Source organism: Crocodylus porosus, unplaced genomic scaffold (genome assembly GCF_001723895.1).
Source record: "Crocodylus porosus isolate Cpor-Errol unplaced genomic scaffold, CroPor_comp1, whole genome shotgun sequence".
Taxonomy (NCBI): Eukaryota; Metazoa; Chordata; order Crocodylia; family Crocodylidae; genus Crocodylus; species Crocodylus porosus.
Window position 1 is genome coordinate 8268845 of NW_017728912.1, and position 26920 is coordinate 8295764.

A 26920-nucleotide genomic window follows, 5' to 3' on the forward strand; every position below is an offset into this window, starting at 1 on the left:
CCAGCCCCAGTTCCCGGCTCTTCAAAAAAAAAGCCCCACTCACAGGCTGCTGCCAGGCTGGGGCCGGGGGAGGTGGTGATCCCCACTCTCCTATACTGCCATGCACTTCATGGGGGGGCTCTGCCACAAACCCCCTGACCCCCGCCCACTCTTCCAGCCTCCACCATGGCTGCCCTGCCCAGCCCCAGCTCCCAGTTCTTTAAAAAATAAAGAATAAAAAGCTCCCACTCGCCTACTGCTGCAGTGGCCACTGGGGATTCTGGGGGCTCATGGCAAAGCCCCTCACACAGCAAGGGACAGTGGGTATTGCCCTCCTGCCAGGAAGCAGTTGGTAAGTGGGCGCTTTTTTTAAGAATCAGGAGCTAGGGCCAGACAGGGAAGCCTTTGGGGAGGCGGGGGAGGGTTCTGGGAGAGTGGGCAGGGGTTGGGGGGCTTGTGGCAGATTCAGAACAGTGATTCAAATCACCAGATCAAATCAATGTCCCCTGAATCGGCCAAATCCAAATCTGAAGCAAATACTAGCTGCTTTGTACAGGCCTAATAGATTGTTAGGGGCTGGAAGGGACCCTGTAGATCACTGGGTCCAGTCCCCCTACATTAGGCAGAAAAAGACAACTGGGGTCAAGTGACCTCAGCGAGGTGACTGTCCAGTCTCCTTTTGAAGATTTCCAGGGAAGGTGCCTGCACCACCACTGCACTGGTGGGAGTTTTTTCCACAGTCTGGAAACCCTGAGTGTTGAAGGAGTTTTTCCTGGAATTGAGCCTGGAGCAGCCTTCCAGGAGTTTGTATCCATTGCTTCTGGTCTTTTCCAGGGGTGCCCTGGTGAACAGCTGTTCGCTGAGTTCTTGATGTACTCCCCAACATAGTGGTAAGCTGCTACCAAGTCCCCTCTCAGCCTTCTCTTCTGTAGGCTGAAGAGGCTCAAGTCCCTCAGCCTCTCCTTGTATGGCTTATCTTGTAAGTCCCTGATCTTATGGGTGGCTCTTCTCTGGACCCTCTTAAGTTTTTCCATGTCCTTGGTGAAGTGTGGCAACCAGAACTGGATGCAGTACTCCAGCTGTGGTCTCACCAGTGCGGAGTACAGTGGGAGTATCACTTCTTAGTTTTGCATGAGATGCTAGAGTTAATGCATGCCAGGCTTTTGTTTGCCCTGCTGGCCACAGCTTCGTACTGCTGGCTCATGGTCATGCCATGGTCGATCACTACCCCCAGGTCCATATTGGCCGTGGTGCAAGTCGAATTGTTACCACCGAGCCTGTAGGTATGTTGGGGATTGTTTGCCACTAGATGGAGTGCCTTAGACTTCTGAGTGTTGAACTTCATCTCATTCTGGCCCGCCCAGCTCTCCAGCCTGTCCAGGTCACTCTGTATCTGCAAGCTGTCTTCTGGCATGACCACACTCCCCAAGAACTTGGTGTCATCCACAATTTAGGCCAGTGAGCTTTTCACCCCCACATCCAAATAATTGATAAAGATGTTGAGAAGCACCGGTCCAAGCATGGACCCCTGAGGGACACCACTGGCCACTTCTCACCAGGATGACACAGATCCGTTCATAAGAACTCTCTGGGTCCTACCATGCAGCCAGTTTTCCACCCACTGAACTGTTGAGCAGTTAAAACCACAATCTTCCAATTTTTCCACAAGGATATTGTGGGATGCTAGATCAAAAGCGTTTTGGAAGTCTAGGTATATAATGTTGACCTTTTCTCCCATGTCCAGGTGATGAGAGACCTGTTTGTAGAAGGAGAAGAGATTGGTAAGACAAGATCTACCTGTGATGATGCTATGTAATAGCTGTCATTATCATGCTTCACAACTAGGTGACAGGGCCCATGTATTGATCTTTCTGCCTCAGGTAAATGGCCAGCACAGGAGTGAAGTAGATGGATGACCCCTATGATGATCTAACTCAGGGGTGCCCAAACCCTGGCCTATGACCCAATTCTGGCCCATGGAGCCCTGCATGCAGCTTGCAGGGCTCCCTCATGGGTCAGGAAATTTGGTGGTGGGAGAGAGGTGGCAAGTAATACTGAGATTCTTAAGCACTGCACTTCCAGATCAGGGCAGGGCCACACTTCTCCATGCCCATGCAGCCAGATTATGTCTCCCCCCCCCCCCCCCCCGGGTCAGGGCCCCCGCTGCATCTGCTCTGCATGTTGGATCTGTTTCATGGGCAGACCAGCCACTGCTAAACCAGCCCATGGGGCATAAAAGTTGGACATCGCTGGCCTAACTTATTACAGATTTTTCCCATGGCAACTTTACCCCAGAGTCAAGGCACTTAAATTGGTGTACAGGTTTGCTGCTCCTCACTTATACAGGTGAAAAGGCTGATTGCACTAGTGTAAATGTGTGAAAGCTCACAGTGTAAGGCAGAGCCTTGCTAGTAAGGGTGTATATAGCTGAATAAAATTAGGTTCATGCATAGCAGGATTCCAGTGGAATCCCCCAAGTACATTGGTGTAACAGGAAATACTATGCCCTTCTCATTGGGCATGCCTACACATGCATTTACTGCGCAGTAACTTACTAACCAGTAAGTGGCTTTTACTCTGGCATCTACATGTTCAGGCATTACAGTGCAGTAAAGCAGTGTGTGGACTGACTTGGGACTAAAATTAGTCTCAAGTCAGTCCACACAAACAGGAATACTGTGCAGTAAGGCATCTACATGTGCCCTACTGCTCAGTAACTACTTGGGTGTAAATTTGCTACCTGCATCAGGTTGGCATAAGCTACCATAGTTACTACACAGTGTGGGTGCACATATGTAGACATGCACCCATATTGCACAATAATTTTCAGTTACGGTGCAGTAACCTAAGTTACTTAGTGGTAATGGTACACGTCTCGATGTGCCCACAATGTAGGAAATGTACATTCCTCACTGAGTTTTAAACAAAAAAAATTGTGATCCTGATTTTTTTAGAGCAGAAACAGAGGTAAAGAACAAATAACCACAATAGTGTATTGTTCTGCCAAGTGAGGACACTGGGTTTGAGAGCTAACATGGGGCTAAACTGACTATCTGTTTCTTATTTTAAGAAAGTATCTTATGGTTCATTTTTTATGTCTTTTTCCTCATGATATGTTGATTGTCTTTTATTTGGAAGAGTGAGTCTTGATCTAACATACATTTTCCAGATGTTTTCCAAATGTTTCTAAATTAAGTTACTGGCCATATCCTTGGGCTGTGGACAAGACATAATTTTTATTGCATGTTAAGAAGCTTAGAAGTGAACAGACAGACATTGCACAGTGCTATCACACAAGGCCTTTCTTGTATCAAAAACAACCCTGGATGAATCAGGGATAACTTGGACATGTTTTAGAGTAAAACTGCTCAGATTATATCTGTCTTCAGCTTCCAGTAGGGGAGGGTTGGTGAGATTAACAGTATCCACCAGTGCTTTGCTTCCCATCATCCCATGAGGCAGCCACTCCATGCCACCTTCCCATCTGCACTGCTGAGAAAGTCAGCCTTGCATATGACCTGTCCTTTTTAAAAATTAGGTGCAAAAGGAAGCTAGTGTCATTTATTGTTGGACAACACTATGTAAATTTGTCTCTTTGAGAGTAGTGCAAATCCTATTGCCCACCTTCCCATTCACCATACAAAGGACCAGCACATTAAAGTATTGGAATTTTAAAAATGCTCTACCAGCTGAAGGTGAGCAAAGGTTCTTCATCTCTTCTCTATCCTCTCCTGTCCATTCAGTGGGCCTTATACAAAAGCCACTAAAAACAGGCTTTTTACAAACAGGTCATGGTGGAGATGGCATCTTGGCTAGGGACAGACATTCAAAAAGCCTGAGCCTGAATTGATTCAATTTTTGCAGGTTAGTCTAACCTGGCTAGGTTGAATTGATTTGCAACTGCACAGACATTCCCTATGGACTGAGGAAATGCCACCATGTGTCTGTGGTGGCTCAGGCTATAAGCCAGGGGGTGTTAGAGCAGCCCTCTCTTCCTTTCCATAGTGCTAAGCTGAGGCAGAGCATGGCCAGGCCCCACCAGGACACTCTGATTATGGAGCCTGCACCATCCCAGGCTTTTTCCCACTTGGTGCTCAAGGGTGCTTCCAGCCCCCAGCCCCAGGCCAGCACTCTGAGGCAAACCAGGGGTGTGCAGTGAATACATCTGTTGATGATACTGAGCTTTTCAATCTCCCTCTCCCTGCTTCTTTATACTGTCTGCAAATCTGACAAATAAGGGAGCCAGCAGGGGGATGATAACACAGAGTTTATCAGCCCATCCACAAAACAGAAGCCTCTCTCATTAGTTCAAGCTCTTCTTAAACAGCTTTTTCCAAGGAAGGAATGGAAGGACATTACCAGCTGACCTCATGATTGGACATGCAGTGTCCAAAAAGCCCTAAGTGGACACTGTACTGTCTGCCTGTCCCAGGGAAATTAGACATACACACACACACACGCACACCCACACAGGACAAGCCCTGTTCTCTGGAGCAGACAGCACAGCCCAGGGCTGCAAAGCATCTGGGATGCTGGGGGACTCTGGTTTAACATAAATGAAAAGGGGTCTGGGACAGACATTGCATAAACTGGTTTGACCCAAATCAGTTAAGTCTGATACTACATTCAACCAGGTTTATCTTAAACCAGTTTCAGCCATTTTGAAACTGGTTTATGTGCACTGCACCTAGGTTCTGTTACAGATTTAAAACAGTTTCTTATCACTTAAACCAGTGTTTGTGTAATGGATGTCCCTAGCCTTTGTGGTCACAAGCAGGACTGTCATCATTACTGGGTCAGGCACAAGTCTTGAAGTTCCAGTACAAGACAGTGAAGGACACCAACCTGATTTCAGGCTCCTGGAAGCCAAAGTGTCCTTACTGTGAGGAGCAATTATGGATTCTCAGAAAAGATGACTCCATAGAGCCACCCAATCTACATGAACGGTAGAAGAAAGCTTATCCATTGTAAATAGTCCAGTAGTAAAAGCCTTTGCTTAGGACATCAGAAAAGTGGGTTCTAGGCCTACAACTCCACCCTTTGCAGAGTGACCTAAGCCACAAACTTAAGACTTCCAAGACACAGTGTACACGGCCATGTGAAAACAAACGGTCACCAATCATTTGTATACCCACTTCCCCTTTTTGTGTAAGCTCCACCATTCTGTGGGTATGTGATAGGATGTCATAGGAGAAATCTGATTTCAGGAAATATTTGACAGTGGCAAATGGAGGGCAGGTCAAGCCAGCAACACGGGGCTGGAGAACGTGGAGTTTTGTACATAGGTGGGATATCATATTCTGCAAAGGTTAGAGACATTTAGGTTTACTCCTATCATCTATTAGGCTTTTTGTTACTCTATCCAAACACAGGACATGCTTACCTCTTAGAGATTCTGGGTCATGTCTTCCAAAAAGTCTTTTAGTGATGAAAGACTCCGCTTGAAGGTTTTCCAAGTATTGCAAACTAGACATCTCTTTCAGCCCTATAGGGAGGGAGCTTCAAGTGGGGAACAACATTTTCCTCTTTTCCCTGGCCAGGCAGTATCTATCTCCCTGAGTGAGTGTCTGCCTCACACTTGCTTGTTCTTTTGTTTCCAGGATGCTTTCCCTCTTATTTGTCCAATATCCTAGCTTTGGGAGGAAGGTGCTGTGGGTCCTGCCTGGTTTGTGCCCTGGTGTTGAGGTTGCTTCTCTAGTAATTAAATAAATCAGGATTCAGATCCCTGAAGGGGGAAGCAAGCATTCAACCTGGCTTTGTCAAATAGTTACCATCCTGGATAGATGATGGGGAAACAGGTGGAAGAGAAGTGTATGCATGCTGTTGTGGGTTTGGGTTGACTGCAACAGTACTTCTGGGCAGCCAGGGCAAATTGAATTGTAGTAGTATACAAATTATGTTAGACATCTCTGGGACTGTACTGAATTCCTTCCCAGAACAAACAATAAGGACAGGTTTAACTGAATAAGGAAGAGCCATACCTGTGTACATAAAGATCATGATATTACGTGTAGTGAAATAGAAAGTTGCTGGGTGACATTTACACCTAAAAAACTGCTTGTCATTAACCCATCATAGCAGTATAATACATTTGGTCTCTACATCTTAAATTTGTAAGAAAGAATTTAGCCCCAAATGCTTAGTACATAATCTGCAGGAAGGCTTCAAGGGAAAACTCTAGGGAAATCACCTGTGCACCCCAAGGGTGTACCCTTGCTGGGATTGCAATATCTCTACAATATGGGGTGGGGGAAATGGAGGTGGACAGGGGGGACAACTCAAAAGTGTTTGGACTAGGACGGGGGTATTGTGGGGCTCCCAATGGTAGACAGACATTATGGCAGTCACAGAAGTGGCAAAGACTGAGTCAACACAAAATGAATTGAATGACAACTTTGAAGCAATGGTAACCTTTCCCTGACACCCATGCTTAGCCAATACTGGGGACCGGTGGAGATTTCTGTCTCTACAGGAAACAGCATAAATTAAGCAGCAGAACGTTTCTGTAATTGCAGGAAAAGCTCTTTAAACTAGGGCACAGCTCCAGAGCACATAAACCATCTCCCCTATCCCCATGCTCCTCCAGCAAGCCCCCAATTCAGTTAAAACAGCAGAAAGCCTCTTCAGTGCAGGAAAGGATCTACTGCCTTATTAGTTCCCAGTCCCCTGAGCTGAGGGACTCATACTTCTGCAAGAGAGATTCCTGCAGCTTGGCTCTGACTATGAAGGGAAATGCAGGCATCTGGTGCCACACATGTCAACTCCAAACCACTGCTCTGGACCCTCAGGCAGGACCCAGATTCCCAAGCAACAGCATGCCATAGATTGCCAGACAGTCCCCAGCATCTGAAAAAGCCAGTTCTGCTCTACTACTGACAACAGGTATGTTTTTGAAGAAATATGAAACCTTTCAAAAGTAAGTGAAGGTCAGAAGCATAAGAAGGCAAGGGTCTAAGGTGGGACCACAGCCCATTCCTGGTACATACATTCACCAAGCTCACTGACAAAGAGGTGTTCTAAGGAACAGCCTAATGAAAGAGTACTGGGAGTGTCTACACAACATGCGTCATGCCCATTGGACAAATTCTACTGTGCATTGTCTGGTAATTTCATTTTGAATTGGATGAATAGCTTTCCTGAGTCAGGGAGTTAAGTCATCTGGCCTAATAAATCCATTTGTCTGGTATTGCATCTATGCTGCGAGCCTCAGTACTCATTACTGTCCTCATTACACACACATATAGAATTTGATATCTCTTCCTTACCTACCAGGCTCTTCAGTAGCATGGTCCATATCAACAGTAAAAAATTCGCTGTCCGTAGTTTGACAAAACAAGCACAGCAAGCTTTTCTTGGAGTGAGTTTGCTCTTGACCTCATCATTAAAGTATATGGTGGAATTTTCAATACGGCGCTCTTTACATTTCCAGATCCCTTGTGCAGCCTGAAATAAAGGAACTCTCAATAGCAACTTGTTTGCAGCTTGATCTTATCTACCTCTATGCTTTGATGACAGTACAACCTTAAGGGTTAGATCTTTCTAGCATAACAACAGTCATGGCACAGGACTGAAATGTAGTTATTATTCCCATATGCATTCCAGAAGTTTAAAATAATTAAGCAAACAGCTTTGCTACTGCACTTTTTCACCTAAGTGAGTTGTTGGTTAATTTTAAGGCAAACTGCCAGTGCATTTGTTAGTTTATTTTAGTGTCAGAATATCTGTTTCAATATGGAAAGATAAAGAACATGTCTACACCCTACGACTTTGCTAATGAACTCTTCAGTGAAACTCCTCTTTTCTTCTCTGATATGGATAGTCCTTTTGCTCTTTTATTGGTGCATGCCCAACACCACACCCATTTTTGGGTGTAATGCAGGTGGAGAGGGTGTAACATGTTTCACTTTGATACTTTGTAGCATGGTGGTTTGATAGGTAGACATATCCATTGGGTTTTGGAGAGTGCTGTTTTCTTGTGATATCTATTCTGAAGTCTTATTTCAAAACCTGTGATTCTATTTCTTTTTCAAACCCTCAGCTCTGTGTACAAGAATAAACTAATCCTGCATGGTGGGTAATTGTGGTATCCTGTTTGAAAGTGGGGGCATTTTTGATGAACAATTACAGTTGAAATCCTCTCTAGATTTAGGGAACATTCACGGTAATACGTCTTTTTCAGTCCAAATTGGCATTTACCCTACTATCTTTGGCTGACTATTTCATCCCTTCATTGTGTTGTGGTATAGACAACATACCAATTAATGGCTGCCATCCATCCTCAATTTGGTGCTTTTCAAGAGGTCTGTATACATAATTGTATAGAAGGGAAGGGTGTCAGTTTTGGCAGTCTTCACAATGAAATATCTGATATAAAGCTAAAACTACTTTTATAACTGCAGTTCTATTAAATGGTTATGTTGGTATCTTTTCGCTTAGCCTGCTTATTTTATTAGATGTGTTCATGGCTTACATTTTAAAGGAATACAGATTTGAAACTGTACGACTGAAACATTGATCAGTGCCAATTCCATTGTAAAACTGAATTATGTCTCAAAATTATCTCCTCATCAAATAAATATCCTGGAGTGAATGAGTGTGTATGGCAAGTGGAATGAGATTTTGGGGAACAAAAGGAGCTCTTACCAGAGTATTATTTAAAAAAACCCCAACCCCCCCAAAGAAACCCTCTGTGCAGACATCGGCATTTTTCTAAAATAATGATTCCTGAAGTTGAAAAAAGGCCCTTACAACTCTATGGCCTGTTAAGCCCAAATTCTACAAAGAGTTTCCTGATATTTTGTATTGTTGGCAGAACAGATTCTGTAGCAGATTCTAATTGGCATGACCAAGCCTCGGTAGGTGTAACAGAGAAATCATATACATTATTATCATATGATTTTCTGCAGTATTTATGGCAGGACTCAAAAGGATCAGGGTGATGAAAAAGCACATCTCAGCAAAATAAACAGGGTAACTCCAAGTTTTCTTTCTACATTTTTTAAAGGACCCTCACTTCAGTAGTCTTAAAATCAATATACACAGGATGTTGTAGAGGCTGATAATTTAACCAGGTTCAAAAGGAGAATAAATACATTCATAGAAGATATGTCCATCAGGGAGATTAAATAATATAGCTAAGGGAGCAACCTCAAATTTAGGACTTGTAGGCTGCTGAATGCTGGAAATCGTAGGGGCAGAGGGGCAGGGAACACATACTGTAAGCAAGCTCATGGTATGATCAACATTTGCTGATGGGATAATGACATACGTAGCCAGCAGTTTGCTTCTAATTCTACATACAATGCTGAGTGCAGCATGGTGTCATGGTATATATTCCCAGATCCTTCATGCACTTTGGGGTATAGTTAAATAGTATAATCATAACCACATGCCTTTTTATTTTACTTCCAGAAAACTCCTACATCTTGAATATTCTCAGCCAGAATACAGGTTTCCCTTGATTTATGCAGGTTCTTCATATACGAATTCACTCTTATGCAATGAGCATATTTAGACCCATAATTTATTATATGCAAGCTAAATTTGCTCTCATGTGATCAGCATAGTCACCCCCCTAACCCCACCCTGAAGCAGATAAATCTGTGGGGAAAGGGCTGTGACCCCACTGACCCCAGCCTGTGCTGCAGTGGCCCTGGGAGCAGCTGACACCAGCTGCCTGCACCAGGGCACGGTACAGCCCAGGAGCAGAGGTGAGTGTGGACAAGTGCAGCCCAGGCGTGGGGGGACAGGCAGAGCACAGTGCAGCCCAGTGGATGCAGGCAGCTGGCACCGGCCGCTTCTGGGGCCAGTGCAGCCAGGGCTGGGATGAGTGCCGCTCTGTTCCCTCTGCTTTGCTGCCTTGTGCAGCCCTGGGAGTGGCACTGCTTCCCCCACCCCTTCCCTAATCCCACCCCTACTTCCTCCCTCCTTCCCTCCCTAACAGCCATGGGAACCTATCTCTATTTGTTACACTCTAAAGTGGGTTCACTTTATGCGAATTCAACTTATGTGCCATTCTCCAGGAATGCATGTACTGCATAAATTGAGGGAAACCAGTAGCTGAATCTCGCCTGGTGCAAGCAGATTTTTCAAAGTGTCAGTAAGTCCATGAATATCCAATTTTTATTGGGACCCATGTGAACTAAAAAGTTTTGGTCCAAAGTTATATAGGTTCCTAAATCCCATTGAAATAAATAGGGCTTAGACACCTAAATAATTTTGAGTTTATGGGATCTTTAAGCATTCATAAAACTAGCAGTAACTGCAGCTTTACTGTATCTTCCCATTTTTTTCCAATGGTATGATGCTCAAAATTGCTTGACCTGGTCCTACTAGCAACCTTGACTACATTTTTTCTTTTTTAAAAAAATGTATCTCCAAGTATCTGAATCAAAGCATCAGAGATAATACCCTGCTCTTTATAGTCGATATGTACCATTAGCATATTATGCTAATGTAACGACTTGGTGTGCTCCTTGCACACAATCTTCCCTTTGATAGTAATAACAAATGTAGCTCTCAGAAGTCTGACCTTCAGCCACTTGCAACGACAAGGAAAAGAGCTGCCTGGTGTTAGCACTAGACGTACAGCAGCACTGTGTATGGAGGACTGGGTGTTGGAAACAGAGACACTCATTTTCATTTTTTCTATAGGAAAATTAGGTCAAGTTTCTCTGTAATTAAATTTTAATCTACTTCCCTCATTTTACCTCTGATTCACCTCTCCTAATCAGTCTCTGAGGATTATGCTTTATGGAGCTGCTTAAATGGTCAAGTTAAATTTGACACGGTTTTATAACATGGCTTTTTTATTATTCCGGCTTGATTTTCTGTACATGTAAAAGTGTTTTTGCATTGGATTAGTCATGCCAGAATTGGGCCAGCTGCTTGGGTGTAAATCACAGAAACTCGTGTTTACATAGATTTAATGTGGCCCAACAGCACTCAACATAGGATGCTTGAAGTAACATATGAGCAAGACTAGTAGCTTAGTGGCACTAGGAGGTAAGCTTGGGTCCTAGCCTACTGAAGCCAAAAGGATCTGAGTGCAGCTGGATGGACACTCTTCTCCTCACTCTAGAAAAACTCATATTTATCAATGTCCAGAAGCAATGTGAATAGGATCCAAAAGATAGCTGCATGTAATGAGAAAATTATTGCCTTGAGCTTTTTAACGGTTGTGGCACCTATAAGTGGGGCTGCTGAAGGAGTCAGACTCACACTGGAACTGGATAATGAGCAAACCAGAAGTGTTGTTTCAACCTGGAAATGGGGGCGTGCGCCTGGAAAATGATGACCTAAAACTTTTGACTTGAAGTAGGGAATGGGTAAGGAATAGGAGAAAAATAAGGAGCTTTAAAAGATTGTACAAGCTTTATATGCAGTGACTAAAATCTACAGTGGACAAACATTTTTTCTTCAGGTCACTGATACTGATTAAAATAAAAAGTAATAATGATTGCTCAGACATCTTAGCTTAGGTCACCACCTACTCAAACCAACAGGACCAGGAAGTGCTTTTTGTTTTTTGTTTTATTGGACTTTTCTAGGATCACTACTGTTATCGCTAGTGAACTCACACACACGTGAAGAAGATCATTGCAAGTATAATAGGGGTACAACCGCAAAGTCCTGCAACCCATTATTAGCATATAGTAGCAAAGTGCTCCCTCATGTGTCTTAGAGAGGAAATGGCTTCCTAACAAACCCAGCATTTCTATAACTTACTAAGAAAATAGCCTTCTATTCTGTAGTATTTGAAATTCCTGGGGAATGAGGAAAGAAAGAATATGGCAAACTTCTTCTTAGAGAAAAATCTTATGGAAAAACTGGGGAACGTAACAATACAGAATGGAAATGCTGACATGTTCTTTACTTAACGTTAAGCTTGTTATTAACATAATAGCAAAAGTATGCAGAATATGTAATCAGTTCCAGTCAAATCTGTAGTGTGAACAACAGGTTTATACTTATGCCTACACTCAAAAGGTGATGGTGTTCCATTTTAAAGAAACACCACTATACCTTTCTATAGATGTTTTTTCCCACAGGGAAGTGTTGCTCCATTTACAGTGTGTAAAGAGGAAAGTGAGGTTCTGTGTTGGGGCAGAGGGGCTATTAGTAGTGAAAGGGAAAGGTTTTCTTTTTGAATTCCATTCATGGAAAATGTAAACTAAGGCCCTCTTTACACATCCCAGCTATCACCCAACTAACTGGTTAGTTGTGCAACTACCTGAGGACAAGCTTCATATGCAAAGCAGCAATCACACAATAAAAAGCTCAACCAGCTATAAAGTTAAACTTCAAAAACATGAACTAACTTTATAGCTGGTTGCTATCAAGCTTTAATTTGCACATGTACAGGGTGTCCCTTACAGCTGGGAGGCCCGTCAGCTGATGGGGCTCTCAGCTGCAGGGGTGCACCATGCCTAGTGAAAAACACCCTAGGGATTATGGCAGCTGTGATCCCCAGAGTCTGGGACTTTCATGCATCTCTAAGCCCTGGGGATCACAGCTGCCAAAAATCCCTAGAGCTTTGGGGTGTGGGAAACACCTCCGGCTGGAAGATTGTGGTGACTCTCCAGCTCCAAGGGTTTCCCATACCCCCTGGGCATGGGGAATCACCCTGTGGGGATCCTCTGGCCCTGGTGATGTATGGGACACCCCTGTAGCTGGGAGCCCTAGGTGCCTGCTTTTTGCCAGTGTCAAGCTTCCCCAAACTGGCAATAAGATGTGATGGGATCTAATGCGCGATCCCATAGTCACACCTCCTGCCATGCATGTGTGGCATGGCAGGTGTCATGGTTGCGTTAATCATGTTAGATCACATTGTGCCTTTACCTGCACCCATAGAGGGGGCCTAAGGGAGATAAAGAAAAAAACCTGAAAACGTGGAGTCAAGATTACCTGAGGCCCATGCCTCTTCGCCAACTTTGTTTAGCAGTCAACAACTCAGGAATAATCTTTGCTTTATTCACATTCCTAAAAACAGCCTTTAATAAATGGTGCCACCCCAGCCTAACATTAATTAGCACTTCACAGGCAGGTCTGATATAATTTTCAAAAAGACTGTTATTAAAAACATAAAACAAATCCCTTTTCAGTGCAAGTAGCAAAGCTTCCGCCGCTGCCTTTAGTCTTGCGGCATTAAATTGTTTCTTACCCCTTGCTACTTGATATTAATTAAAGATAGAAGACATATGTTCACTTATATAGTGCCTCTCACTTGAATATTTCAAAGCATAGTGAAAAGAAGATATTGATTCTTTATAACAAGGAAAGGGAGGCTAACAAATTGTCAGCAGTTAGTTCCTATGTCCAGGAGGACTCATCAACAGAGTCAGAAACTGAACCTGGTTTTCTTGATTCTGAGATCATTCCAGACTCTCCAGAGATTTTATGATTTTGAGTGCATTAAATACTGCATATTTTCTGTAAGAGAGTAGTTTGTCTGCAGCAGGAAAACATCGTAGAAGTTGCCCTATGTGTTAATACTGTTGAATTACCTGATCACCCACCATTGGAGAGATGATGTCAATGTTATTTTACATTTTATAGCTTGTGCATGCCTCTCTCACACATTAACCATCCTAAATCTGTGCAGCAGACATTCAAGTGAAAATTATTGGAAGGAACACAATATCATTAGTCTGCAACAGCTATTAAATCATGAGAATGAATTGAGCAGAAGCAGTTTAAATAGGCATAGTTTCTTCAGTGGACAACTTTGCAACTTGCTCCATAGATGAGGTCAGTTTTGTTTTAAATACTTTGCAGAATCATCCATTATCTTTTCCTTCTGTAGAAGATGTTGTTATTTGAGATGTCATAGTCCTCCCCCCCTGCCCCTCCCCACATCCTCTCTCCCTCACTTTCCCTGTCTCCTGGAGAAGAAAAAAATCATTTTGGTCTAAATTTTCTCAAGAAGAATAAGTGCATGTCCCCACATGCAAGGACATGTGCCAATGCACGCTCCTGTGGTGTACACTGAACCAGTTTTCTTTGTGGCATATTTTTTTTGCTATCAGGTTTTCCCAGTAGCAAATTTTGCCTCTGTGCTACAAATTTGCAGTGCAGGTATGTTTAATGTGCCAGGTGTGTGTTTTGTAGCACCATAAGGAGGTTTGCAGTGCCACAAATTGCACGTGCTTGCATGTCTGGATTCAGCCTATAACTTTTTTAATGAAAAATAAAACCGATCATTTCAATTTGCAAAAACTGCCATGGTGTCACGTGGGAGTTATAATTTGTGCATTTTCTGCTGCCTTTCTTATCAGGTTCCCTGACTAAAATATGTTTGATGTACTAAGGTCCCACCTTTTGTTGAGCTGCTGCAGTCAATAAAACAAGATTTACTTCAGTTTTGGAGCTTGTCCATCAAGGAAAATAGGGACATGAGGTATATAAAATGTAACCCTAATGAAAGACCATGGCAGCATTTCCAATTAATTTTTTTTTCAGCCAAAAAATCCTCACTTTTCAGTTTTCAGATGTGTAATTGTTTTTAATAAAAAAATTATATTGTCTTCAGAAAGCAGCCACTTTTGAGGGGAAAAAAATCTTTTTCTGAATACAATTTATTATTGAAAAAATTATTCTATTGACATGTCCTATTTGATAGTGCATCTATTTAATGTTACTTGGCCAGCTTCCATTTAGCAGTTCACAAATACAGTGGCACATATGAGGAAACAGGTTGGAAAGCTTCTGGTATGTAACATGAAAAAAAAAACCCACAGCTATTTCCTTTCTATGCTGCTTCTTATTCCTACCTCTTGCTCATTTAGAAAGCCACTCCCACCTGCTGCTTTAATGCGTCATCCTCCAATAACTTGCTATGGGACAACAAGTAGGCTTCCTGAATAACTCATGTCTTCCCACTGATTTTTAAGGGAAACTTTCTTTTTGCTATTTTTAGCTGTATGTAGGTTTTGGATGAAACAAAACAAAGCAATATGACACACAGAACTGTTCAAACATGTCTTGGGAAAACACCCTGGGAAAGGATTATGATCAGTTTATCTAAAAAGGCAATAATTGCATAAGTACAATAATTGACTCATTTCCTATCAAGCTTTATTTCAAATTAATCAGTTCAAAGAACTTGTTTGAATGTTAAACACTGTGTCCCTGGTCAGTATTTTAATTCTTTATTATTGACACTTAAAAAAATGTAGAGGCCTACTAAAAGTTGCTGGACACATCACCTTTTTTTTTTTTTTAATTCAATGAGCTTTTAGAGCTTCAGCTCCAAAAACATGACTATAATCCTTTACAATTACAGTTAAAGGGCCATTATGAACTTCAGGTAAGCATGACTCCCAGTGAATTTACGAGACATGCAAAGATATCCGGTGTCTCCTTGTTACACCTGTCTTTAAACCAAAGTATTTGTGTTACTATAATATAATCAGCCTCAGCCCTACCTATTGCTGTGATTGTTCTGACTCTTTTTTAGGACCCAGAATTGTATGGTGCAGCTGGGATTTAATCAACCCTGTCACACAAATCTCTTGGCCTCATTTCTATACGAAAGTTTTTTGTTTAAAAAAAAAACTAAAAAGGGATCCAGGAGAGACATCACAAAAGGACTAAAAGCTGTACTGGAGGTATCTCCCCTGCAGGCATTTTTCCTCTGAATAGGCTAGAGTTTAGTTTAGGTCAAAAGAAAACTGCTGATCTGGAAATAATGGTACATTCCGGAAAGACCCAGCTGTCACACCCAACCTCCCAGCTGCTCTCCTTATTTATCCAATACCACAAAAGGAAACATAAATAAAGATTAGTTGTGAAATTATTATTACAACTCCATCTTTAGAGCTCATTATCATTACTGAGTCCTGGTCACTACCTGCTTCAGTTATAGGAGGCAGGGACAATGAGTAGTTTTTTTTCAGCGCCACATCTAGCTTGAGGTCAATACATGTATAAAATAACGCATCCACATTATATTTTAAAAATAATCTTTGCTAAAAATTAACAAGAGATCTGGAGTTCTAGTTATGCGATGATGTCATCTAGTAACATTTGCCATCAAACTTCAATAAGCTGAAGACTTGGTATTTTCCTAAAACCCATAACTATATGTGTACATATGAAAACAAGTGTGTAGATTGTAGACAACCCAACAGAGTTTATCAGATTAACCTAATATTCAGTCACATAAAGCATATTATATAAGAAAGAAATTCCTTTTCTCTGTTAAAAAAATCACAAGGCAATGTTTTTCTACATGCCAAAAATTATGTAAGGGACACAAAGTATGTTTGGAGTACGTAAACTGAGATGCAGCATGCACAAGAAAATCTGGATGCTTTTTAAGATGTTTATTGCCACCAACAGATTTTCTAAAACTGCTTGTAGGACAAAGTTTTGCTTCAGTTTTTAATTTTACGTACCTACTTCATCACATCTGAACTGGTCTGCTCGAAGTTCTGAGTCGTCAGTATAAAGGCAGCTGGAGGATTCACTCCTTCAAAGGTCTGGGGGAGAAGATTGCTTATCCATGACTGGTAAAACCCCTCAGGAAGGTAGAAAATGCTTTTGGAAGGCAAGCTTTTTCAGATAACATGAGGTGTATTTACACGAGGCGCTTTACTATGCATTACATTAATCTAATGTGCAGTAAAGCATCAATGTCTACACGAGTGAGGAACTTAGTGCAGTAAGTTAGGCTAATGCGCCATGTGCAGTAAAGTTAGGCTAATACACCATTTGCTAGTACAGTAAAAGCTGCATTAACTAGCACCTTACAAGCTGGCGTGCTCTATTAACCAGCAAGACGGCTTGTAGGGTAAAAGTGAAACTGGAAGTGCCCACCGTGGCACTTCCGGTTTCACTGAGCCCCCACAGCCTGGGGCAAAGCAGCCTGCGCTGCCAACCCCCATGGCCTAGGGCATAGCAGCCTGCCTGGTGCCTGCCTCCCTGTCCCTCAGGGCCTGTGGGAGGGGCAGTGATGTGGTGGGAGGGGTGGCAATGCCCCAGATGTGGCGGGAGAGGCTTGTGCTTAAAAGCTTGTAAAGAACAATTTTTCCAACTATTTAGTTGGTTAATAAAATATATCACATTTACCCAAAGAACCTAATCTGAATAGTTTTATTCATTCTTATTTAGCACTTTTCTGAATAGCAAATGATCTAGTAAAAAGTGTAATTAATTAAAAGAAAATGTTATCTATCTCTAAGATAGCTAGGCAAGAGAGAACATTATCTGATGTAAGTAAATCAGACAGTCCAATATAGGAAGGATTCTCTATCTATGCTTTTCAGAGTGATATAAAAGGTATCTTACATTCAAGATGTTAAAGGAACACAGTGCAGAAATAATGCCTCAGCTAATCCTGCATCAGTTCTCAATAGGTGCCTCATATTTGCAGGATCTAATGCCAAAAGTATAGTGATTATAGCAAAATGTGATTTAAATTCATGAAATACGAATATACAAAGAACTGTAAATGGATTTCTAGTTTAATTGGACTTTCATAACAATGCTGTACTCAGCTCATTTCCTCATACTGTGAGTGGCTTTAATTTAGGTCTCCCACAGGTATTCAGATGGATTAACAGCTTTGCACCTGAGCAGATCAGTAGAGAGAAAGAACCAGACTGAGAAAGGGGGGGAGGGGAAATAAATACTGCTAGTCAGAGATGTTTAATAAACGGATTAGAGAAAGCAGTGAGGAATCTAGTAGGGCTGTGCAAAGTTTTGGTCCCTGATTCAATTCGGTGGCGATTTGGCCCAATTCAGTGGCCAAATCTCCAGATCGAACCAGGAGACCCTTTAATCTTTCTGAATCAAATTGGAACCCTCCAAATCAATTTGGAAAGATTCAATGATTTAGACATAGACACAGTTTTAAATATTTTTTCTACATACCTCAAGGTACCAGGTGACTCGTGAATGCTGAGATGCTGGTGTACATGGAGCGACCCACAGGAGTGTAGGTGTTCCCCGGCATATTCAGCAGAAGACCCAGAAGTGGACCAGAAGCACTTTTGGTCCACTTCTGGGTCTGCCTGGCAGCGTGCTGGGGGGCCTCCCATGCCCTCCTGGCTTGGTGACTGGTGGCTCCTGGGTCTGGGAAGGCACCTGGGGTCCCCCCACAGATGATCACTAAGCCAGGGGAGCATGGGGGAGGGCACACTCTGCGCTCCTGTGGGATGCTCTATCAGTCTCAGCATTGCAGCATTCACAAGCCACAACTGGTACCTTGCGGTATGTAGAAAAAACATTTAAAGCTGTGTCTATGGCCGAATCACTGATTCTCTGAATCAGCATTGAATCTTCAGATTAAGATTTGGACAAATCAAATCAGGGACAGTGATCCAAATCAACAAATCGAATCACTGTCCCTGATTCAGGTTGAATCCGAATCTGAATTGAATACAGCCCATTTCGCACACCCCTAGTATCTAGTCTCCATTACTTCAGGAGGCCTATGAGAAAATGGATTCCCCAAGCTTCTATTGGCATTAGTGGGAATAACTCACATAAATCTTCTTTGGGGGCAGAAAGGGAGCATTTAATCTGGCCATAATCTAACCTCAATTGTATTTAAGTCCCCCTCTTTCATCAGTCCCACATGTAGGTTGACAGTAGAATGTGGTGCCATTTTTTGGCCCTTAGAGCTAAAACAGGTGGTGATGTACCTTATGAAACTGAGAACGTATGAAAATAAGGGCAACAATTTCCAAATGCATCGACCAAGTTTCTGAGTATCTATCTTTCTAAAACTACAGACATTATTTTTTTTCTCTTGTACTAGATCCACAAGAGAACCTAAGTCCCTGCATCTTGCTCAGCTGTCACTTCAGGTGACGAAACCCAAACTTTAGATCCTCAACCGCCCGTTCAATTGCCACTTAAAGTTTCCTAGTCTTATGCTTCTCATGAGGTTCAGAAACACCTTGGTTTTTGGCAGTGCTGAGAAGCTAGGACCTTTAGTCACTCCTAAGTCTTGTGAGGATTCATAAACTAGACATTTTTCTGCCTAGCTTACCTACAGGCTTTGATCCAGTGATGTTCTCATTACAACTCCACCAGACTCAAACGTATTATTGAGAACCCACCAGGGTTCTGAGGTAATTCTCAAATAAGGTATTAGTCCTGCCTGATGAATGTGTTCTACTTTGTTCAGGTTAGTTACCATTTATTGGGCCAGAGAAAAAAAGTGAGCATGACTCTGTAGCTTAGTGAATAGTTTACTATTCTGGGAGTGGGACACAGGGCTCATATTCCCTTCTTCAGTTACTATTGGGCAGGCACTTAATGTCAGCAATGCAAATTCCAATAGGAGATATACCAAAGTTACACATGGCATTTAGAGCATACTAAATCTGTGGAATGTTAAGTGGTGCTAAAGTTAGAATGTGCTGTGAGCAATCACCCATTAAAGGTTACTACTGTTTCTTGCCTGTGCAGCTCTGACTTGCCATTAGAAGCAAGGGGTATTGCTAGGAACCAGGATACTTGGGCCCTATCCCTGCTTTGGGGCTCTGGGGTCCTGGGAGAGGTGCATCCTGGGATGCTGGAGGACTGAAATTTGTTTATTTTAACTCTTTAGAGTGGATTGAAGTTACAGTAACACAACTTAGGTAGTGTGGCCTACAGTTAAACTTTGCCTCAATTGGTGTAACTTTGAGAAACTATAAATAATCAGAGTTCTTAAAAAGAATAATGTAAAGATGTATGGGTAGACAGAAATGGGAGGATATTATACTTTCTTTATTTTTTCACATACACATACCCCCAAATTAAGATATATCTTGTTTCTGGGATATCAGAATGAAGAAAAAAAAAGATGGTTTCAGAATTATGAACACATAGACAAGGGACAGACCCTAATCTTCAGTTCACTCACTCTCCCTTTTCTGATCAGACATAAACTACAGTTTTAACCCTTTCACAGCTGAATTGTCATCAGGTCTTGGCTGCTCAGTCAAAAGCTGAAACTTTAGCTGCTGATGAAGACTGCACTCCATGGGCTTCAAGATATGGAATTTTGAAAAGAACTACTGTAAAACATTCTGCTGGGCTGTGAAATAGGAGAAGAGAGATCAGGAGTAACTAAATGGCAAATTCTTTAGCAAAATTCTTAAAGAAAGGATTGCTTATATAGTGGAACAGAAAGGAGATTTGATCATTAACGCCTATTGAATGAAGAACAATTAGCAGGAATTGGAGCAAAGTGGTCAAGGGCCCCAAGGCCTGCTGCACCAAGGTCTGCTCCCCTTTGGGGCTTTGCAAAAGGGATGAACCTCTTGCAGCCTCAGTAGAGCCTGCAGAGATGCCAGCTTCTGCAGGCAAGGGAGGATCACCCACCCCTACTCTCCCTAAGAGAAAACGCAGAGTGCTTGTCATGGGAGACTCCCTCCTGAGGGGGACTGAGGGGGCAATCTGCCACCTTGGCCCCCTAGCTCAGAAGGTCTGCTACCTCCCGGGGGTCCACATCTGGGACATAGCTGAGAGGATCCCAAAGATTATCCAGCCCTTCAACCACTACCTTATGCTCCTTATCCAAGCGGGCATGTATGACACAGCTCAGAGCAATTCCAGCCGGGTCATGAGAGACTACAGGGCTCTGGGATTTGGGCTTAGGGGGATGGGAACACAGGTGGTCTTTTTCTTATTCCTCCAGGTTGTGGGTAATGGGCTGAGGAGGGAGAGACGGGTTGAGGTAGTTAACCAGAGACTGCAGTGGTGGTGTCATTGTGAAGGCTTCAGCTTCCATGATCACAGCCTTCTCTTTGGTGAGGGAGGCAGTGGGATGCTGGGAAGAGATGGCCTCCACCTCACTCCACTCGGGAGGAGGCTTTTCCCAGCCAGACTTGCTGACCTACTCGACCGGGCTTTAAACTGAGCCTGCTGGGGGATGCGGGGAGTACTGCCACTGCAAGCCCATTGGGCAGTTTTTGTAAACCCAGCAGGCTAAGACACTCAAGGGAACCCAGTCCTACCCCAGCCCCAAAGTGATCTGTAGGAAAGGCAAGGGTCCCAATGGGACACTTACATGCTTATACATTAATGCCAGGAACCTGGGAACAGATAGAAGGAACTGGTCCTTCTGCTAACCCAAAAGGATTACGATTTCCTAGGGATAATGGAGGCCTGGAGGGACTCCACCTATGACTGGGCCACAGGTATAGATGGCTATACCTTGTACAGGAGAGATCGTGTGGAAAAAGGAGTCTGGGGGGTAGCTCTCTATGTCAAGGAATGCTACATATCCCTGCAAGCTGACACTGGCACCCAAGGGGGATGATTGGAGACTCTCTGGGTCAAAATCTGTGGCAAACAAGGCACCAGGGACACAATGGTGGGGGGGTCTGCTATACACCTCCTAGCCAGGATCAAGAGCTTGACCAGGAATTCACCATGGAACTAACTGAGGCTGCATGCTCCTGGTGTATGGTTGTCATGGGAGGTTTCAATTACCCTGATATCTCATGGGAAGAGCACTTGGCCACATCCGAACAGTTGCAAAGCATCCTCATGTGTAGATGAGCTCTATCTGACTCAAGAAGTCTACTGGCTGATGAGAGGCAAAGCACTGCTTGACCTGCTACTGGCAATGGGGGATGACTTAATCAGTGACCTAATGATCGAAGGGAAGCTGGGAAACAGCGACCAAGAGCTGATCACCTTCACCATCCACTGTAAAGCTGGCAAGTCAGTAAGCAAAGCAGATGTCCTCGACTTCAGGAAAGCTTACTTTGACAAGTTCAGGAGGCTTGTTGGCAAGGCCCTTGAGGGCCCTAAGGAGACCATGACCTAAAGGGGAGGGGAGATCAGGATGAGTGGTTGCTCCTCAAGGGAGCGATCCTGAAAGCACAAGCAATGTCTATCCCATCTCGGAGGAAAGGCAGCAAAAGGTCACAGCAGCCCCCTTGGCTCTGCAGGGAAATAGTAGACCTTCTGCGACTAAAAGGAAAGGCCTATAAAGGATGGAAGGCTGAATCCACCCCAAAAGGAGTGCTCTGAACTGGTCTGGACCTGTAGCAAGTGAACCAGGAAAGCCAAGGCTGTGACTGAACTCCAGCTAGCTACATGTGTCAAGGACAATAAAAAGTCCTTTTTTAGATACGTGGGTTGACAGAGGAAAAGTAAGGGTAACACTGGACCCCTGCTAAACCATATGGATCAACTGACAACCGATGCCCAGGAAAAAGCCAACCTAATTAATGCGTATTTTGCGTTGTTTTTTCACTAGCCCTGAGGGACGGCCCTGCTCAATATGGTATGGGATGGCCAAGGCAAGGGAGAGCTGTTACCCTTCATCAATACTGACTATGTGAAGTAACACCTTGAGAGGCTGGATACCTTTGAGTCATCTGACCTAGACAGCTTACACCCCAGGGCACTTAAGGAGCTGGCAAGCATCATAGCTCAGCCGCTGGCATGGATATTTGAGAACTTGTGGCACTCAGGTGAAGTGCCCAAAGATTGGAAGAAGGCCAATGTGATGCCTATCTTCAAGAAAGGGAGGAAGATAGATCCGGGAAACTACAGGCCCATCAGCCTCAACTTCATCCCTAGGAAGATCTTGGAAAAAATCATCAAAGAGACCATTCTTGACAAACTGGCTGAAGGCAACTTCTTGAGGGATAGCTAGCATGGATTTGTTGTGGGTAGGTCTTGCTTGACCAATCTCATCTCCTTCTATGACCAGGTGACATGTCACCCGGACAAGGGAGAAGAGATTGATGTCATATATCTTGACTTCAAAAAAGCTTTTGATCTGGTATCGCATGATCATGTTATAGAAACACTGGTCAATTGTGGCCTCGGCTACATCACAGTCCGCTGGCTGGGGAATTGGCTTTGAGGTCGGACCCAGAGAGTGGTAGTTGATAGAAGTCAATCACTGTGGTGTGCTGTGACCAGTGGGGTCCCTCAAGCCTCCATCCTTGGGCCTATCCTTTTCAACATCTTCATTAATGATGTGGACATTAGTGTCAGAAGTGGACTGGCCAAGTTAACTTTGGGGTAATGTGTCCACACTCAAGGACAGGGTGGTGATCCAGGTCAACCTTGACAGGCTCGGAAAATGGGTGTACAAAAACCTGATCGCCTTCAACTCCAAAAAGTGCAAGGTACTCCACCTTAGGAAGAAAACCTACAGCATGCTTATAGGCTTGGCAGTGCTATAAGCCCTTGCTAGCACCATTGCCAAAAGGGACTTTGGGGTCATGATTGACCATAAGATGAATATGAGCCACCAATGCAATGACACAGTTGGCAAAGTGAGCAGAACTCTGGCTTGCATCCATAGATTTTTTTTAGTAAATCCCAAGATGTCATTCTCCCGTTGTACTCGGCCTTGGCCGCAGCTGGAGTACTGTATCCAATTCTCGGCTCCACAATTTAAAAAGCATGTGGAGAAGCTTGACAGAGTCCAGAGGAGAGCCATGCACATGATCAGAGGGCAGGAAAACAGGGCTTGTGATGAGAGGCTGAGAGGTATGGGACTTTTCAGCCTGGAAAAGCACAGGCTCAGGGAAGACCTGGTAGCTGCCTATAAGTATATAAGGGGTGTAAATCAGGATCTGGGAGAATGCCTGTTTACCAGAGCTCCCCATGGGATGAGAAGATCAAACGGTCACAAACTTCTCCAAGACTGTTTCAGGCTGGACATAAGGAAAAACTTCTTTACAGTCTGAGCCCCCAAGACCTGGAATAGACTGCTGCCAGAAGTGGTTCTAGCACCTACTCTGGATTCCTTTAAGAGTCAATTGGATGTTTATCTTGCTGGGATCCTGTGATCCCAGCTGACTTCCTGCCCCTGGGGTAGGGGGCTGGACTTGATGATCTTCCGAGGTCCTTTCCAGCCCAAATGTCTATGAAAGCTATGAATAAAATAGATAGGCCATGAAGTCAGTTGACTCCCTTAGTGCTACAAGAATAAAAATGCCACTGCTTCTATGCTGGGCAGAAAATCAGCTTCCCTTCTTAAGACACGCACCCCAATTTTGGAATGCTAATTTTCTGGGGAAAGGTGAGTTTGTAACTATAGTTACTATTTATCTATATTACTGCCTAAGTGCTCTAGTCATCAAATATGACTCCATTGGTCTACATGTTGCCATAAAGAGTTTATAGTCTAAGTATGAAACAAAGATGGATATAGACAGGCAGGAATGTACAAAGAAGCAGTAAGACCATATCTGCAACATAGGCAGTGGTCTTGGGTTATCAGTAGGCTAACTCTTGCCTAATTGTTTAGGTACTATGACAATAGAACAAAGAATAGCAAGAAAACAGGGAGCATGATGGATGTGAAACAGTAAGTGAGAAAAAAACAAACAAATGAAATTATAAAGTTTGCAGCTAAGCAGGACTCTCTGATGGATCTGATTAAGACTGCAGTTTAGGGAGTTGCTTTTCTTTTTTTGTCCAGGAACAGACTTTTTGTAGCACTTTTGGTAAGATGCTTGATCTTCTTTTAGCAAATGGTAATATTTCCTACTCCAACTCAGTATTGTGAAGGAAAAAAAACCCATTAGTGACCAAGGTACTTGGATATTACAGCAATAAGTTATCAGATAAAAGTGTATGTGTGTGTGTTTGGGGGGTCCTTAACTATTAGGGTAGTGTAATTTAATTTACACAAGTTTATTTTAGTTAATTTCATTTCCTTGGTAAACAACAGTTTATCTCCATAATTTTAGGGAAAGAGATCATATAGCTATTGTATACCTGGCCTTTATGAATAAAGTAAATTTTAAGCTATAGACATATTCCCATCTGCATTTAGAATAATCCTTTCCTTACTGATGAAATTAGTCTTTTACTTATATTAAAATTACAAAGCAATTACTATTTTGGAGATAGAGTTTGTTCTTATTGCACATCATCAATAGAATTATTAAACATTTTTCTTTCAAAATATTTTATTAATGGTAATGGAAAACAAAGTAAGAACATACCTTGACTTCTCAGATCCCACACTAAGTTTGTATCAAAGGCCATCACAACAGCAACAAGAAAAAGGTTTTCACTTGCAAAGTGATCAACTGGGTAAACAAACATAAAATATGCCTGACATTTTCATATATTTAGGTTTTAAAGTATAACTATTTTTAATCATGCTGAGAAAAATCCTTCAGACTAACCCAGTGCTGCCATTATATTCTAGGTTAGTTTCATCCATAATAAATGATTTGCATTTAACTGGTAAACGTGTTCTGCAGTACCACTTACTTACCTTTTCAATATATTTGAAGAACATGCAGTAGAACTGAACATTCCTGTTTGCTTCTTGCATGGGCAATTGCCAGTTTAGTTACAAGAACATCAAGTGCTTAAAAACAATAAAAGGTTGCTGCTTCCATTTAAATGAGGAGTAGAGGCATTACCCTCCACTGTAGGAACTTATTTACTAGTCTCATTTGGGGATGCTTCAGCATAATAATATTTCCAAGTCCTATTCATCCTGTAAGTTACTGGCCTTTTTCAAAGAACAGAACAAGTAATGATTTGTCTTTACCCAGTGGGCCAGTTGCCAGTTATCAAATCTTGACCCATGCTTAAAAAAAAGTTGATTCCATCTTGAAAAATATCATCAGGGATGACAATATTACCTATGTTATGAATAATGGATGTGAATGGTGCTAATAGCTTTAAAAAATAATGATTTTTTTCAAGTACCTACTGTGTCTAGAAGTATAGTATAGTATACATTGCATATCCAGGAATAAGAGGTTAACATTTTGAGGAATTCAGTAAAAGTATGAAAGGGATAAAAGGTAGAAAAAGTATTTCTACTTAGCTGCATTTTTCAGAGACAAAATGATCCAAGATGAAATCAACCACTAAAAAAATCATAGAGCATTCCTGGATTTTTATGTCGCATTGGCAACCATGTTAAAAAAGATTCTAGATCATATATATCAAATGAACTTACTATAGACTGTTTTGTTGAACATTAATATTAAGCCTGGTAATTTCTGTCAGACTTAATGTGTTAATAAGGGTACAATTATGTATTTATGGCTTATGCCAGTCTGAGTTAATTGGAGGACAAGCCTTAATAACTGGTGACACTTCATGTACTATAGCTGTCTGATTAAATCAAATGCTTATTTGAAACACTTTCTGCAATTTGAAACTACAGTGCTTTGAAACAGTAAGCAGATAAAATATATTTAGGCATATATGACAAATGTGAAATACATGGAAGTGATTGCTTATAAATTGTAGCAATCTTTTCTTTTCCCCCACTCCTATGTTATAACTATCCAGATTTCAGCAGGGTCAATGGGTGAAAGCTATGGGTCAACAGAATCAGCAGTAGTGGAACCTAGCTTCAAGTCACTTTTAGCATCTGTGAGAACTATTTGGATTTAGTCTTACTTCCTAGCCACATAGCCACCAGGGCAGAAAAGGAAGGAAGCACCAGAGGAACTGTTCATAATAAAGAAATAACAAACATGATGGTATATGAACAGTAACCTTGTTGAAAGGTTATCATCATCAAGTAACCTGATATTTGCAAAACTTTTTTCATTATGACCCTGGGGTAGAGACAGATGTAACAATTTGTGATGGTGGACCTTGCCTCTCTGTATCCTTCTATAATCTCCCAAAGAGCTGTAAGTACCCCGACTTTCCCGCCTGCCACGTCTTGGATGTTATTATAATATGTTCTGCTTTATGATGTCACTTGTCGGGAGGGTTGTTAAATATATATTTTTTGTTTTATTTTGCTCTTTGGGTGTCTCTATTAGGAATCCTGGTATTATAGAGGAAAACTTCACTCGATTATTCCCACACACTCGCCGATATATATATTCAAAATCAGATGCAGAATAACACTTGTCTTTATCTTTATTCTTTATAACACTATACAAATTTTTGTTATCTTTAAACAGAAGTGGTCCTTTTTTTAAACAGTTATATCAACTTTGTAATTCTATCTACATACTGTTCTTACTTAACTTTTATC